We start from the raw sequence: 17963 nt of genomic DNA, 5'->3' as shown, positions 1-17963 counted from the left end.
TTTCTTGGTTTTGGTGTCCTCTGCATGTGGCAGGTGGTCAAAGGCTCGCTTTTTGTGACAAGGGCCTCTTGTATGAATTCCCCCAGAGAGTCTCCCACTGGGGACAGCCCACAGCGAGACTTTCTGGCCCTGATAATGATCCACCTGGTTAACTACTAAGGACTTAGGCCTCTTCCCCGCCAGCTTCTGTATCCAACCTCTGTCTGCTGGGGCAGGCTGGCTCTCCACAGAAGACCCTCCTACCCAGAGTCCTTTTTTAGTTAAACAGCTTCATTGGGACGCACCCTGGCTCTCGAAGTAGATCTTGAAGATCCACTTCACTTGGCTCAAGGAAGGGAAAGACACGCTCTCGCATGCTTTGCACCCCATCCTGGTGACTCTTGTGAAACGCTCCCCATCCAGTGTCCTGTGCAAATCTCAATTCCCTTTCCACAACCTCGAGCGGGGTCCCCCAGCCAGTTTCCTGGATCCCTTTAGTGAGTTCTGCGTAAATGGTTTGGAGTCTTTCTTTAGCGGATGTGGGCACCTGATATCCTATGTTCTCAGCTTGGGGGGCTCAGCTGAACCAGAGACAACAGGATAAATTGCATGTTAATATCCCGGGTGATAACTTGGAGGTTAAAGGACGCCCTTGTGTAGAAATGCCCTATAAGAGTTCTGCACCTAATTCTGACATCAGTTGGGGGGGGAGGGGGACCCCACACTAATAAGCAATTCTCAGACACCAACTGGGTATCCTACAATCCAATTCAATTCAGACACTAGCCACAAGACTGCCCCGTCCCCTGTGACTTGAGACACCGACTGCAAGTCCCAGTTATCATCTGCTTGTGACTAACCTGCTGGAGACCCGAGGTTCCAATGATCCCCTCCTTGGGTTCAATAACTTGGCTAGAGTGGCTCGTAGAACTAGGAGGAATGTTTTATTTACTAGATTACCGGTTTATTATAAAATGACAGAATGCAGGAACAGCCTGATGGAAGAGATGTGGGTGGGGTAAGGTGTGTGGGAAGGGGCTCAGAGCTTCTGTGTCCTCTCTGGGCACCTCCCTCTCTGTCGAATCTCCTGCACCTGTTCATCGGCTGAGAAACTCTCCAAAGCCTGCCCTTTCGGGATTTTATGGAGACTTCATTAGAGTCATGTTTGATTAAATTATTGGCCTTTGGCGATTGATTCAAGCTCCAGCCCTTCTTCCCTCCCCAGAGGTGGGGTTGGGACTGACAGTTCCAACCCCCTAATCACTTGGTTGGTTGTCCTGGCAACCACCCCCCCAGGTGTAGTCCCAGAGTCGCCTTATTAACATAACAAAAGACACCTTTTTATGGCTCTCTTCACTTAGGATATTCCTAGAGACCAAATACCTATTTTATTATAAATCACAGTATCACAGCCTTTAACCCTGATGCCTCAAGCTGGGCTTGAAACTCAAGTAGGACAGACTTCACCTGCTCAGGAGGTCATATTACATTTTAACACCCAAATTCCAATAGCCCCGGGCCCCTGGCACTCTGACCACAGACTTTTACCATGTTCCCCTCTGCAAATTTTCTAGGACTCCAGAAGCAATGCTCACAAGAGCTACAAGTCTGCCATGACCCGTACTTTCATCCCAACCAGCCCTGTGACTCGGGGTCACTCCCTCACTCCCTTCTCCCCAGGACAGCACCCCCACCCCCCCCACCCCCACCCGTACAGCTTTACCCAAAGCATGGCATAGACCCCTCCCTCAAGTGCCCCCAGCAAGGCTGCGCCAGACTTCTTTAAAATTTAACACCGAAAACTTGGAATCCCTTCTTAGGATTGCCAGATTTAGCAAATAAAAATGCAGGACCCCCAGTCAAATTTCAACTTCAAATAAACAACAAATGATTTTTTTTTTTTTTAGTGTAAGTATGTCCTGTGCAATCTTAGGAACCATGTGATATTTGGGATGTACTTATGCTGAAATATTATTTGTTATTTATCTGAAATTCAAATTTAACCGAGTACCCAGCATTTTATCTGGGAACCCTGTCCCCTCCCGATGTCTTCTCTGGGCCTTGTTTCTGTCCCCCACTGCCGATTTCAACTTAACCTCCCACAGTGGGAGTAAACGGGAGAAACCCTCTCTCCCCAGGGCCCAGGCTTTTCAGCCCACAAGGCTCCAAGAACAAGAAATGGTTTTCCCCTTGGAGAGCCTAAGGCTGTCCTTCCAAGTTCGCAGTTTGATCCCCTGGGACCAGGATCGTGACTGATCGTGGGAACACCCATTCCTTTTAGGGGAAACCCCATCCACACCCACAAGAATGGGCTCTTGCCCTTTGTTCCCAAAGGGCATCAGACCAATATTCTGGAATCAGCACATTTCCTAATGTCTAGATGGCACAATTGTTCTAGAATAATCCAGCCTGGGGGAATTATAAGGGTTGCCTCAGGCCATGTCTGTCTGCTTGCCTTTAGGGGACCTCTGTCAGCAGGCAGTGAAGATAAGCCTCTAGGCATCCTTCCTGGACCCTCTGATAACTGTCCCCAGGCTGGGACAAGACGGCACCACACATCTTCCCAGAAGAAACAATTTCAGACCTGCCTTGCTACAGCTCTGCCCCTGGGAGAATTCACTGGTTTAGAGGATCATGCAGAGAACTGAAACTCCCCATTCCCTTACAGGTGACACGTTCACAGCCTCAAAGACCCATTAGAGTGTTTTCCCCTCACCAACGCAGCAAGTTGCCCTGGCGTTAAAATCCCAGCTTCAACCTACACTAGAGGACAAACCTGTGCCTTTGAAATGTTGGTTTTCCCTACACAGAACCATCAAACTTTCTTCCAATCTAGGAGTTAGTCTTACCCAAGACTTCACCCGCTCCCCCACCCCCGTAGACAGACACCACTGGTGATTCATCCAATTGATAGATTTTTTTAAATCTTTGAACGCCTTGCTAGGTTTTTTGATTCAAAACTTAAGGGTGCTTTGCTTATACAGCTCTGTTGGCACCCAAAATTCTTTAAAAACAGCTAAGTTTTCCAGGTAACTGAGGCTCATCTTTACAAAAACCAACACTTCGTTCATTTTAATTTTGTTTTGATTGGGGTCTGTCAAAAATGTCACAGCACAGTGCTACGTGGCTTTTAAAAAGTTTTTCCATCTCCTTTATCCCCAGGCAACCAGATGGTTTAGTACTGCTGCTAACTGGGCTGTCTTTAGCAGCCCCCACCCCGACACCCATAGAATTTCCAGGGCTTCTAAACACTTTTCTCACAAACCAAGCTCTGGTCTTTAGCACCGGACTTTGTGAAGGTTATTCTAGGGGCCCCAAGAGTTTTGTTTTGCTCTGTGGCTTAATTTTAGATTTCCATCATTTTGAAAGGTTAACGTTTCTTCCCTTCCGGATCAGGGAGATGTTATTATCATGAAATCTGCAAGTTCCTTCAGAATGAGCTTGGGCAGGCTATAAAAGTTAGAGCCGTTGCTAAGGGAACCAGGGAAAGCTTGCTTCGTGTATAAACCTGGGTATTACATTTAAAATTCAAGTAGCAGCCAGAGATTCCCAACCAGGAGAGGGAAAACACTGCTTTTGAAGAAGAAAGTGGGAAATCATTCCTGTCTCAGAGGACAGGACAGTCCCTGAGGCTCATCATTTGTGGCCTCGAGACAAACGTAGGTGACTGCTCTTTCCTTTGTGCTTCTAATAGTGGAAGAAAAGGCAAGCCACCCTTCCAATAGGGACCAGGGAGAGGGAATACCAGTGCCCTTGTCTTCTCTACTGGCCCTTTGCTGGCTGGGGAAGGAGAGGCAGTCTGCAAGTGTGACACCAGCTCTAGAGGTTTAAAGGACAACTCTGAGAAAGAGAGAACTGTCCTAGGAGTGTTTGGATCCCAAAGCATGAAGGTCAGGAAAGAGCCAAATATTGTTTTCCCCCTTAAAAGGAAATAGGTCTTTAAAAAATTAAGATATTGAGATTGAAGGAAAACAACACAAAGTTGCCCCTACTTGCATGCTGCTATCTCCTTCCCAGACTGTCCCCCTTCCCCTCCATCAGGCTCCATCCTGATGCCACATCGTGTGGGAGGGGGACCACACCAAGTCTGAGAATCTCAGATTGCAGAAGATCCTCTGGTTTATCACTGTTAATTAACCGCTGCAGAAACTAAGGACCACAGAGGTCCTGGTCAGGCAGGAATGTGAGTTCTAACTCCTAACCTGAGATGCTTTTCCACCGAATGATTTAAGGCAGGACTACCCCTGGAGAATTTTCTCGCTTCTTAGCTCTCCGTCGGAGCTATAAAGACCCCTGTGTCCACTGTTCCCACAGAACACTAGCCCAAGAGATGCTCCAACAATCACTTCTGGGCATATGCCCCAAAGGACTGAAAGCAGGGACTCAAACAGACCCTCGCACGCCGGTGTTCACAACAGTGTTATTCGCAACGGCCAAAAGGTGGAAACAAGCCGAGGGTCCACGGATGGATGAATGGATCCACGAAATGTGGTACGTGCATGTAATGGATATGATGCCTTCCTCCTTAAAAAGGAGGAAAATTCAGACACAGATGAACGTCAGGGACATTCTGCTGAGCGAAAGAAGCCAGTCACAGAAAGACAAATACTGGGGCGCCTGGGTGGCGCAGTCGTTAGGCGTCTGCCTTCGGCTCAGGGCGTGATCCCGGCGTTATGGGATCGAGCCCCACATCAGGCTCCTCCGCTAGGAGCCTGCTTCTTCCTCTCCCACTCCCCCTGCTGTGTTCCCTCTCTCGCTGGCTGTCTCTATCTCTGTCGAATAAATAAATATAATCTTAAAAAAAAAAAAAAGAAAGAAAGACAAATACTGTAGGATTCCACTTATAGGAGGTTCCCAGAGGACGCAGATTTATAAACGCAGAAAGGAGAATGGTATTGCCACAGGCTGGGAGGGGGATGGGGAGTTGCTCTTTCATGAGTAGAGTTTCCATCTGGGGAGATGAAACAGTTCTGGAAAGGGATGGTGGCCATCGTTATACAATGTGAACGCACTTAATGCCCCTTTTTTGTTGTGTCTACCTTACTGCACACATACAGAAAGAGACGCTCCCCTACTTCGTGGTATCACCAAACCAACCAGCCCGAGGAGCTCTGCATCCTCCCCCCTGCAACCCCTTCGCCCACAGCCTCAGCCCTGGCGAGGCACAGCGCATTCATAAGGGACTCAGAGAGGTCCTAAATCAAAGACTGTTTAATTCAATTTAATCAAGCATTTCCTCAACCGAATACAGACCCTTTTATTTTCCCGGGACGCTGTTCATAGCCCGCACGATGGTGTATACTCCAGGAAATGCTGGGAAAGAGCTTCATAACCGCTCCAAGTACTTCTCTTGCTGCCAGCAAGCCCTACAGACAGTCCCTAACAGTGAGACCTCAGTAACACTTACTGAGTATGGTACAGTCAATGAGCCTATGCACTGTCCCCACTTCACTGCTGCAGAAACTAAGGCTCAGCGAAGTCCAGTCCTGGCTCGAAGCCACACAAAGCTACTCTGCCAAGATCGGTGGCAGAGACGAGCCAGAACCCCTGTTTCTTAAACCCTGGTCTGGAGTGTGTCCCCCAACCCCTGTGCCGAACCTGCTATTCCTTCTGGGTGCCCGGATGTGCGAGCAATTTCACCGAAGAGCTGCTCATCAGCAGGTGCGAGACAGCACGGGGGACGGAAAGACCCCAGCATCGCAAGCTCCCATTCCCGACATCATGGAGCCCCGAAAGGCTGATGCTCTCAGCCTCTCCTCCCCTCTTCCTTTCTCCAAAACGGGGCAGGGGGAGTTTGGGGACGTCCCATCCCCTCCAGCAATTCCTGAACTTTCCTGAGATAAGACTCATCGGGGTGCTGACGAAAATACAGAGTCCAGTGAACCAAGTCAAACAGAAAAACACTGAACGATCTCACTTCTATGGGGGAATCTAAAAAAACCCACCAAACTCCTCAGAACAGAGATCAGATTTGGGGCTGCCGGAGGTGGGGGCGGGAAGTGGAGGAATTGGGTGAAGGTGTCCAAAGGGACAAACTTCCAGCTAGAAGACGGATAAGTTCTGGGGATGTCGTGGACGGTGGGACTGTAGTTAACCGCGCTATAGACAGTAGATCCTAAAATTTCTCATCACAAGGAAAACAGAAGTTTTTTGGTAACTATTTAAAGTGACAGGTATTAACCTATTGCGATAATCATTTTGCAACTTATACGTACATAGCGTCCTTATGCCGTACCCCTTAAACTTATACCCTGTTGTATTCCAATTGTATCTCAATAAAATGGGGTAAATAAATAAATGGTGCTTTAGTATCCTTATCTGTTAAAAAGTTAGATAAATAATAAAATAAGACACAGATTCTCAGGCCCCTTCCCTGGAGACTCTGACTCAGTAAGTCCGGGGCAGGACTTGGGAAGGTTTGAGCATCCCTGACCTTAACACTAAAAGGGATCTCAGCAGAATCTTCTTTGGCTTAGTCCTCAGCTATGAGTTTCCACACAGCTAAAGTGATTGTCCAGATCCACACAGTTACATTTTCTAGCTGCTTTTAAAACAGACACAGAAGCAGAATACTCCTTTCCTCGAGGAAAGATACAGGCTCGTCAGTTTCTGGATAAAAAAAATCCATCCGTATGCTCCCCTCTATCCGTCCGAGCAACCCGACCCCGTCCCATCCCTCCCGGCCCAGGGGAGACCATCCTTCTCCCTAGGTTTCCCTGGGAGGTCCAGCCACCCCAGGAAATGTCCCGGCTGCCATCGTCCTTGCTGCAGACCCAATTCTGCCTGCAGCGTTGACCCAATGTGCTTCCTGCACGCTGATGGAGACCACATGGTGTTCGGCTCTGCTCGCCCACCCCACTTCCTTCTGAGCACACAACTATCTCAGGCTCTAACTATGCTGCAAGAGAGAGCTGGCAGCCTGGAGTTCTCCCTCCCCTAGGAGCTCACCCCCACCCACCCCGGCTGCGGAACCTGAGCCCCAGCCCGACGCAGGACGCAGGAGATGGATGCCGCGACGAGCCCGGGCACACGCACAACATTCCGTGGTCACTTGGCAGAGCCTCCTCGGAGAGCAGATGGAAAAGTCTGAGGACACTCAATTCTCCAAATTCCTTTTCTGAGAGCTCTACCCCGGCTCAGCCTCAACAAATGAGAGTCTTTTCGAATGAGTTTCAACCCGGCTCCTCCCCGCCCATACCGCCACCAATTTTCTTTACTCCAGCTTGCTGGACGGGGGTAGGGAAGAGATCCATAGATCACTGGGTGTGCTGTCTGCCTGTCTTCGCTGGCGGGGTCCCTGCTGCAGATCGGGAGAGCCCAGGGTCAGAGCTTCCCTGTTTGCGGGGTCTTCCCTGAGCAGGCTCACCCCACGGGGACCTCGATGCTGCACGGGGTCCTGGAGTCCTGGCCAGGAAGAGGAACGAAGCTAGGAGCCACAGCCCTGGCTTTCAACCCTGGCTTTCTGGCTGCCCGGGGATAGCACTGAACCCTGCCTGGGGTGTTTTCCTATCTGTAAAATGGGGATAATGGTCTGTGGTTCAGGAGGTGAGTATTAAAGGAGAGGCTGCATGTCCCGCACTTGGCTCCCGCTGAATGCTCAGTGGTTGGCAGCGACGAGTGTTTCCCTGAGCTCTCAGGACACGTCTCACTTTTCCACGGCTCCCCTTTGCCACAAGGAATGCCACCAAGTACACCGAGACAGGACCTGGACTCAGCCATCACAGAGCCTAAATAATCCCGAAATATTCGATTCAATTAAATAAAAATTTACTGCGCACACACACACACACACACACAGAGGTCATCAGGGGGTCTTAATTTGCGGGTTTTTCCCGTAAAAAAAAAAGGGGGGGGATATACAAATACCTAGAATTTGACCCAAGAATGTGTAATTTGATCTGTGTTGCTAAATTACTTTCCAGAAAGGTTGCATGAACTTACACTTGGACATAAACCTAGGAGAGCGCCTGCTTCTCTACTCCCTCTTCAATATTGCTTACGGGAGGGGCGCTTGGCTGGCTGTCAGCGCAAGTCTTGATCTCGAGGTCGTGAGTTCGAGGGCCATGATGGTTGTGGGGGTTACTTAAAAATTAAAAAATGAGCTTAAAAAAAGAATGCCTACACCAACATTTTTAAAGGCATCACCAGTTTGGCAAAGTATCTCAGTTGCCCTGATTGCCGAATCTGTGATTATTGGTGTGGTTGAAGGTTTTTCATATTTACCAGGCTTTTGTATTTCTTCTTCTGCGATTTTTTTTTATTCATACCCTTTTTTTTTTTAAGGCTTCTTCAATTTTATCAAATTACAATATTGGGGCACTTGGGTGGCTCAGAGCATTAAATGTCTGCCTTCAGCTCAGGTCATGATCCTGGGGTCCTGGGACTGAGCCCCACACCGGGCTCCTTGCTCAGCGGGGAGCCTGCTTCTCCCTCTGCCTCTACTGCTCCCCCTGCTTGTGCTCTCTTGCTCATGCTCTTTCTCTCTCAAATACATGAATAAAATCTTTTTAAAAATCTAAAAAAATTACAATATTAATTTACAACTGATTTATTAATTTATAATCATGTATCAAAAAATGAACCCTTTATCTGTCATATACGAGGTAAATTATGTTGTCTTTTAACTCGTTCTAGTATATTTCATGTATTCCGATGTGCAATGTTTTTAGGTAGTTAATGCCATGTTTTCTTTTATGATGTCTGCTTTGGATACGATACCAAAGAAGATCATACCCCAAGATTATATAACTATTTACTTATATTTTATTCTAGTGCTTTATTTTCTTTCCTATATTTATACGTTTAGTCCATCTAGAACGGTACTCCTCAGTATGGCAGCCGCGAGCCCACAAATGGCTATTTAAATTTCCACCAATTAAAAGTAGCAGTTCAGGGGGTGCCTGGGTGGCGCAGTCGTTAAGCGTCTGCCTTCGGCTCAGGGTGTGATCCCAGCGTTCTGGGATCGAGCCCCACATCGGGCTCCTCTGCTGGGAGACTGCTTCTTCCTCTCCCACTCCCCTGCTTGTGTTCCCTCTCTCACTGGCTGTCTCTCTCTGTGTCAAATAAATAAATAAAATCTTTAAAAAAAAATAAAATAAAAAAAAAATAAAAGTAGCAGTTCAGGGGGCGCCTGGCCGGCACCGTCGGTGGAGCACATGACTCTCGATCTCGGGGTTGTGAGTTCAAGCCCCACGTCGGGTGTCGAGATTACTTAAACATAAAATCTTAAAAAATAAAACAAAATAAAACAAAACAAAATAAAATCAGCAGTTCAGCTCCTCAGTGCACTAGCCCCATTTCAAGTGCTCAGTACACGTGTGGCCAGTGGCTACCACAGATATACATTATTTCTGTTGTCACAGAAAGTTCGATCGGACAGGGCGGATCTAGAAGTTATTTTGTGAATGATGGAGAAGCATAGGAAATCCAACTTTCAAAATAGTTCAGGTAGTTGTCCCAACACGTCCTGAGAAACTCATGACTTTGATCCTGACTTGAGACATCACATTCACGCTATCTGAACGTCTGGTAATGAACACTTGGACCCGTTTCTCTATTTCTTGTTCTATTCCTTCCCCTTCCTCATCTTCGCCAGGGCCACACAATTCCAACCACTGTGATGCTATATTTTAATATTCAGCGAAGCAATATTTCTTCTTTCCTCGTTCTCCTCCTTTAGAAAGGGTTCTTGGCAATCCTCGCACTTATTTTCCCAGACGAACTCTGGAATCCATTCGTAGTTTGCAGCTGGGCTTACATCTGCACATCACGAAAGGCTCTTATCTGGCTCCTGTCTTCTCAACTTCCTCCATTTCTCATCAAACCCTATGCTCTCACTCGGCTTAGCTACTTGTCCTTCCACAAACACACTCACACTCTGCTCCCCGTCCCTGGGCCCTGTGTCCTCCACCTGCAACTTGTCCTTCTGGTCCACTCGGGACTCTGGCTCGTTTTTCCAGCTCAAAGCTTCCTGCCTGGGAAGCCCTCTGTGATGGCCCCGGGCAGATGTATTTTATACATTCCTAGGATTATGATTGTGCATCTGTTTACAAATTCATCCTCTCGCTACAAAAAAGAATTTGAGGACAAGCACTGTGACCTTCCAATTCTTATTTCCCATCACCTACCATTGTATTTTGGCTCACGGTCATTCCTCCAAAAAAAAAAAAAAAAAGCATGGAGTCAAAGATCATCACCTGGGCAATGCTGGAAAAATTGACTGGAGGATGCCGTGGAAGGCATCGAACATAGAGATCAGTGGGCTGTGAGCCGGGCAGGGCCAGGCCAGAGCTGTACTGTGTTCGTTCCATCTGGCAGAGAAGCGTGACTTAGTCGGAGCACAGAAGCAACAGAACGCCAGGAGAGCAGTGAAGAGGCCATTCCAAGATTTCAGGGCAGACGGAGTCAGGCCTGAATAAGGGTGGGTGGCTGGAGCTTGGAAAGGAAGGGACATTGTTGAGGGATGACGCAGGGTTAGAAATAACCAGGAGACTGAGGATAGAAAAGGCCAGAACTGTGACCAGGAGCCGAAAATTCTCATGGAATTTTCAATGCTTTTAAGTATTTTGTGTCATTTGCAAACTTTACAATGAGTTTTCCTATAAAATATAAGTGAATTATTACCGTGTTACCGATGATGGTTCTGGAACCAGCTGGGTTACCCCAGTCAAGTCTTTGTAACTGTTTCCCGGCCTGTGAAATGGGAATCATCATGGCGCCTCCCCTACAAGAATAAGGGAGCTTGGGATGCACTTAGACCAATGCCTTGCACACAGTAAGCGCTCCATAACTGCTGGCTATTTTAAAAATTATTATTCATACATTTCCATCCCAGGAGGCACCCATTCATCCCTGCACCTAAGTAGCCCCCTACTTGTGACAAAAAGCGTTAGTCATCCAGTGGCTCATGGAGGCTCATGTGGGGCAACACATCAAAGGCTTTCTGAAGGGTATGATTAGGGGACTAAGGGCCACATAGAGAGGGACGGAAGGTCACCCCAAGCAAGACCCACTCATGTCCCAGGAGCTGGCGGGATGGTATTTTCCCACGTGGCTCCCAATGTCCATGGGGAAAATGTGTGTTGAATGGGAGAAATGGGAACTTGAAGCTTTCTTGTTCTTCCTACCCACGGAGACGGGTGTGGGTGGAGCTGTGATACCCGGTTAGTTAGAAACTGCTGACGTCAGCAGACTTTACAATCGCCAGCGTTCGGGTCACAGGTGCTTTCTGGACTCCTCAGAGCCGGTGCAGTATTGGTTGGTTGGCTTCTTTTCATCCTACCCAATGTACCATTCATTCTGCCATCTTGCCCACAGAGAAAGCAGGACGTAGCTCTGTGCTTATTAGAGCTCCTATCATCTTGCGAGTAGAACGCAAACCATCCCAGGAGATGTCTGTTAGAGATTCCACCATCTTGCTCGGGACGGAAATGAACGTGGTGCAGTGTTTGGATTCTGTCCTCTTGCCCAGAACAAGGGTGAGAAGTGCCCCCACGGTCTGTATCCAAGCTTCCATTGGTCCTCGTTGTGAATGGAGGTTGGAACGGCAACGAGTCTGCAGAGCTGTTCTGGAACTCTCTCTGCCTCCGTTCTGCCCTTGCCTTCAGACTTGCCGGCCTCAGTTCTCCGGGACGGGGATCCTGACCCGTTAAGGCCTTTGGTTAGCGCTGCCATGTTTGCAAGGGGTCACACTCACAGTTAATGCCTTTGTGTTGGAACAAGGTCTCCACTGTGCCTCTCTGGGTGAAAACAAAATCCCTGAGACACAGAGCTGACTTCCAGAAAAGGCTCCCGTGCTCAGTCAGCCAACAGACTCCTCAGCTAATTGGAACCAGATGTGAGTACTTTCGCTGAAATATATTGCAGGTCACAGATTTATTTTTTGAGAGTACCTATAATAACAATTAAAATCATAAAATGTGTTTTCCCTAGATATTTTCTCCTAGTCAACCAAGCAATATAGTCTGATAAGTTGGGGCTAACCTACGCCAAAACCAACATATTTGCTTTGTTAGAAATCTGCAGAATGTGTCTGTCTGCGGAGGTGTGCTCTGGTCAGGCTAGGGACAGCTGCCAACATGCAAACAGTTTCCTAAAATATCCGTGCACGGAGGAATGATAAGCAGACTCCATGGATTTGTGGCTGAGAGGTGGGGAGAGAAAAGCCTGGGGGAGAGGCACAGAGTAAGTGGCATTAAGCATAATTCATGTCATGTGGCAGATACTTCCTGCGTTTAAAAAAATGGGGTCTCCAAAGAGCCCCGAGGCCGACAACGCTCTCCACACCAGCCTCTCCGCCAAGGTCGGAGGCTGGGCTGATGGTCACCTCTGGGCTAGCACAGGGGCTGTTCCGTCAGGGAAAGTCTTGTACCAAGACACAGGTTTGCTTTTTTTTTTTTTTTTTTTTTGAAGACACTGTCTGGCTTTCCCAGGATCTGATCCTCTGCCCACGAACAGCCCCCCTCGGCCAGTCAGGGCCAGTTGGCCCCACTAGGGTCCCCACTTCACAGAAAGTGGCCCAGTGTGTGACCCCAAACACCAGCAGGCAGGCCCTCCCCGCCCTGAGCACCCTCTTGTTGCTTGACTTGCTGGCACTCGTTTCTGTTCCAATATCTCCCCCATTTCCCAACACCAGCCCCCACCCCAGTCATCGCCCGTTGTCTGTGCTTTGTTGTTTTTATACCCACTTTTGTTTCTTCGATGGCCACTTTCCATTCTCCCTGCTTCTGGTAACAGCTACCCACCGCCACGTGGGGAGACACCCCTCCCCGCTTTCAGCCCTGGGTCCCACTGGGGTTGATGACACACTCACCCCTACCCTACACACATGCTCAGGCACCTTTGGGGGGGGGGGCGCATTCCCTAAGCCTGGCCAAAGGATAATGACGGATTCGAAGAGGGCACACGGTCCGTGGAAGTTTTAGAATTCAGGTCCTTTCTTTTAAAAAAGTTAGCTTTTATTTTCTTTCCTTTTTGAAGACTTGGTTTATTTATTTGAGAGAGAGCACAAGCAGGGGGAGGGGCAGAGGGAGAGGGAGAAGCAGACTCCCCACTGAGCAGGGAGCCCGATACAGGACTCGATCCCAGGGTCCTGAGATCATGACCCGAGCCAAAAGCAGACGCTTAACTAACTGAGCCACCCAGGCGCCCCAAGAGTTAGCTTTCAAATAGTTATACTCAAGTAATGAATCATGGAACTTTACATCAAAAACTAGGGATGTACTGTATGGTGACTAACATAATTAAAAATTATTATAAAAAAATAAAATAAAATAGTTAATAGATTCAAATGGTTCCCAAAAAAGTAACGTTTAAGAAGCTAAATAGTAATAAAATAGGAAACTCCGAGTCTATATGTGAAAAAATGAATACATTGACAATTTGAGAGGGCACAGGACATTTACATAGTCTCAGAGGATGTCCCCACAAAATATTCATTATGAAGGATAAAGAGTAAGTTTACGGAGGAGAATCCTGGCAGACGCCGCCTTAACGAAGTGATTCAAGTTAACGACGACATCAGTAATAGGACAAATCAAAATCATATGCCACCCGCTATGAACGCAATGATGAGAAGATCACACATCCCTTCGGTGATGGTCCTGCGTGAGATTCAGAACCCCGATCTGCTCGCGGGGAGCATCAGATGCGCCCACGTCTGGAGACCTTCTGTAGGACAACTGGCCTGGAATCTTTATGACCGCGAGGGCTGAGGAGACCTGAGCGGATTGCTCCAGACGGAAGGAGACCAAAGGCACATGACAACTAAAAGCCACACGTGATTATGGACTGGGTTCTTTCATTTTTAGGAAGGACGCTGTTGGGTGAAACGTGAATGGTGGAAACGTACGCAATGTTAATTTCCTGATTGTGTTGATGGGGGTGCGGCTATGCCGGAGAAGGTCCTAGTTGTAGGGAATCCACATGGAAGTATCCGGGGATGATGAGGCATTCTATCAGCAACATTCTTGCCAAAAAAAAGAATTTTTTTTACCCTACTTGCAGCTTTTGTGTATATTTGAGATTGTGGCAAAATCAAACCCTTTGAAATTACCTAGTAAAAATTTTGCCTCTGATCCCTGACCCCCACCCCCTCCCTAATAAGAGGTGACCATATACCCTGGTGAATTCTTTAGCAATTCTCTTCCTCCTGGACATTGAAGAATGAAAAAGCCAATGCCCACAACATAAGAGGCACCGTTCACTACCAGGGTCTCTGAACTGCAATCCTCTAGAAGATCTTAAAGCTTGGCCAGGGCTCAAGACCCAGTTCTGGGCACCTTGTCCCTCATGCCGTGGCCCTGGGGGATTCCCAGTGTGGGGTGTGGAGCACCCAGTTCACAGCTGACCCGATCCAGGTCACATTGTACTCGCCCTCAGTCCTCGTTCTCTCTTCCGTCATTGAAAGTCACACAGCTTTGCAGAAATAAAAGAGATCCCCGCTCAAAGAGCTCATTCGTCCAAGGCCACCAACCCATGGGAAACATAGAATACGAGAGAACTTCCTTTGGGGACACGGAGGGACAGTTAGATTTTTTTTGAGAGTGATATTTCAAAAAGGTTGTATTGTATCCAACCCGTTGATCGTACCCAAACTTTGATTAACATTAGGTTACCGCAAACAGAATCACCGACGAAGACGGTTCCGTCTAAGTGATGATAGAGACAAGGAAGGACATGGGGCTGAGAGAGAAAGACGCGGAGAGACTATTTCCCACACGTGCCCTGGCGGGTGGCCCTGTCCGGCTCGCCTGACCAGACTGGCTTCCAGTTAACTCTTTGTGCCTAACCTGGGTGTGGGAGGAAGGGATTTCTCAGAGACCTTTCCCACAGCCTCTCCCACAGCAGAGCTTTCTCCACACCTCATCTGTGGTGTTTCCTCATCGAAGCTCAGTTCCAGAGCTGGATGACTATTCCTCAGGAAGGAATCGCTCGTGAGCACCATCTCTCCCATCATGACACAATTTATGTTTTTATTTTATTATTATTTTTTTAGAGAGGGGGAGGGGCAGAAGGATGGAGAGAATCTTAAGCAGGCTCCACACCCAGCATGGAGCCTGACGTGGGGCTCGATCCCATGACTCTGAGATCATGACCTGAGCTGAGACCAAGAGTTGGATGCTTAACCCACTGAGCCACCCAGGTGCCCCAACAGATCATTCTTTTTTTTTTCTTTCTTTTTTTTTTTTAATATTTTATTTATTTATTTGACAGAGAGAGAGAGAGACAGCCAGTGAGAGAGGGAACACAGGCAGGGGGAGTGGGAGAGGAAGAAGCAGGTTCCCAGCGGAGGAGCCTGATGTGGGGCTCGATCCCAGAACGCCGGGATCATGCCCTGAGCCGAAGGCAGACACTTAACGACTGCGCCACCCAGGCACGCCCCCAACAGATCATTCTTAATAAGAAGATAACCCAATTTTTAAAATGAGCAAGAGATTTAAGTAGACACTTCCCTGAAGAAGATATTTGGATGGCACATGAGCATAAGAAAGGATGCTCAACATTATTAGACATTAGGAAAATACATATTAAAGCAGCAGTGACATGTTCCATCAGAATGGCAATGATCCAACATTTGACTGATGATACTAAGTGCTGATGAGCACGTGAAGGAACTGGAACCCTCCGCCATTGCTTGTGGGAATCGAAATGACGCGACCGCTTAGAAAGCAGTTTGGAGATTCTTAAACATCTTAAACTTACCAGATGACTCAACAATTCTACTCTCAGGTGTACACCCAAGACAAATTAAAGCATACGGTCATATCAAGACCTGTACCAGAAGTTAATAAGCAACGATTTTCATTAACAGTCAAAACCTGGAAACACCCCAAATGTTGATCAGTTGATGAATGGATAAACAGAATGTGGTCTGTCCACGCCGTGGAAAACCACTCATTAATAGTACAAACACGACGTCAGGGTGAAGTACTGATGTATTCCACGACACAGAGGGGCCGCAGAAATATTATGCCAGCTGAAGGAAGCCACACTATATAGGCTTACATAGAATCTGATTACACTGATATGAAATTTCCAGAAAAGACACAACTAGAGAGCCAGAAAGCAGATCAGTGGTTGCCTGGAGCTGACAGTGGGAGCAAGGACTGACTGCAAAAAATAGGCACAAAATAAATCTTGGGGGTGATGGAAAAATTCCAAAACTGGATGCTGGTGATGGCTGTACAACTTTATCAATTTTACTAACACTCGTCTGACTGTACCTTTAAGTTGGGTGAATTCTATGGTAGGTGAATTATGCCTTAATATAGCTACTTATTTGTTTATTTTTGAAGATTTTATCCTTTATTTTAGAGGGAGAGAGAGACAGCATGAGAGGGAGTGTCAGAGGGAGGTGGGGAGAGAGAGAGAGAGAGAGAATCTCAAGCAGAGTCCACACTGAGCACGGAGCAGCCCGACATGGGGCTCGATCCCAGAACCCTGAGATCATAACTTGAGCTGAAACCAAGAGTCAGATACTTAACCGACTGCACAACCCAGGCGCCCCTTAATAAAGCTATTTAAAAAGAGAGAAGTCATTCACTGGGGGGACAAGGTTAAAGATAGAAGACTCCTTAGAAATCTCCGAGTACCTTCTCTGGTGCTTTGTTCCTTCGACTCTCATTTCCAGAAGTCAATCTCCCTTAAAAATAAACACAAAACCACCCCTCCATAGAAAAGCCCAGGGTAGTGGCCCAACCTTACACGTCTGATTCAGCAGACACGCAGTGCGGCTCGAGGAAACCACCACAATTAGCAAATGCATTCAGGTTGTGTGGAGCGCTCAGTTTGCAGAAGAAGAGTGGCCAGGCACCTGCTTGATACTCGCATGACAGAGCATCAATCCTAGCATGGTTTGCCAAGACAAACAATGACAAAAAGCCGTTGGCCTCAAAGAGAAATTGCAAGCTCCCTCCTTAGTAACAGAAAAGTTGTGCCTAATTTTTAAATTGCAGTCCCCACTGCCACCCCCTCAAAGTATCTAAATTCATAGGGTCTCTCCTCCACCCCTCCTTACCCTGGTACTCCTCACCCCATCTAGCAGAGGGAAGGCCATGGCCATAGATCAAGGACCAAGCTGCAGGTCCCCCCACGCCCACCCCATTCTTCTCTCCCTACACCAGCTCCATCCTACACCACGAGGCTCCTGTGCACAGCTGCGGATGCCCCCACCCTCACACCCAAGGTCCGCCTTACTACACTGCCATCCCCCACAAACAACCTCACCTTGGCCATCCCTCAGGCGCACCCGCAGGCCATCCCTTGGGGCACGGACCACTCTGGAGGCCAGATCCACCCTCAAGGGCAGGGAATCAGGGAAGAGGCTGGCGTAGACCCTGGAAATGGACTTGGGGACATCTGGGCAGGGCTGGCGTAGACCCTGGAAATGGACTCGGGGCCATGTGGTCAGGTACTTTTGGAGTCCTGGTACCGAAAGTGTGGTCTAACAGGACGGAGGAACACAGGACAAGTCTTCCTGGCTGAGAGGAATCCTTTACCCTTTGGGAGCAGGGCTGGAGGCGGTCAGGGTGGGGGGCTCTGATGCCGTGGCCCGAGGCTGGTCCTGATTGTCTTGATAGATTGTATGAATAGACTTCCTGACATTCATCCATCCTGGTGATTCTGGAAGGAACCCTGCTTAGTCATGCTTTTTTATATACTGCTGGCTTCCACTCGCTAATGTTGTACGTAGGAATTTTCCATAAGTGACATTGATCTCTAGTCTTCTTTATTCGTGCTAACGTTGTTGGGTTTTGATATCAGGGTTATGCTAGTCTTGTTAATTGAATTGGGAAGCTTTCCATCTTTTTCTATGTTCTGTAACGGTTATTTTGTTCCTTCTAATATGCTACACGTTTATAAAAACATTCCCACTGTAAAAAATGCAAACCATACAGAAAAAGCAAAAAATTCTCCTTGGCTCTCCCTTCATAGCCTAAGCCCCTGCCGAGAAGTGACCACAGTGTGCATTTGCTGCGTGTTTT

Source organism: Ursus arctos, unplaced genomic scaffold (assembly GCF_023065955.2).
Source record: "Ursus arctos isolate Adak ecotype North America unplaced genomic scaffold, UrsArc2.0 scaffold_14, whole genome shotgun sequence".
Lineage (NCBI taxonomy): Eukaryota > Metazoa > Chordata > Mammalia > Carnivora > Ursidae > Ursus > Ursus arctos.
The sequence above is the reverse complement of the archived record's forward strand: the minus strand, read 5'-3'. Positions refer to the sequence as shown.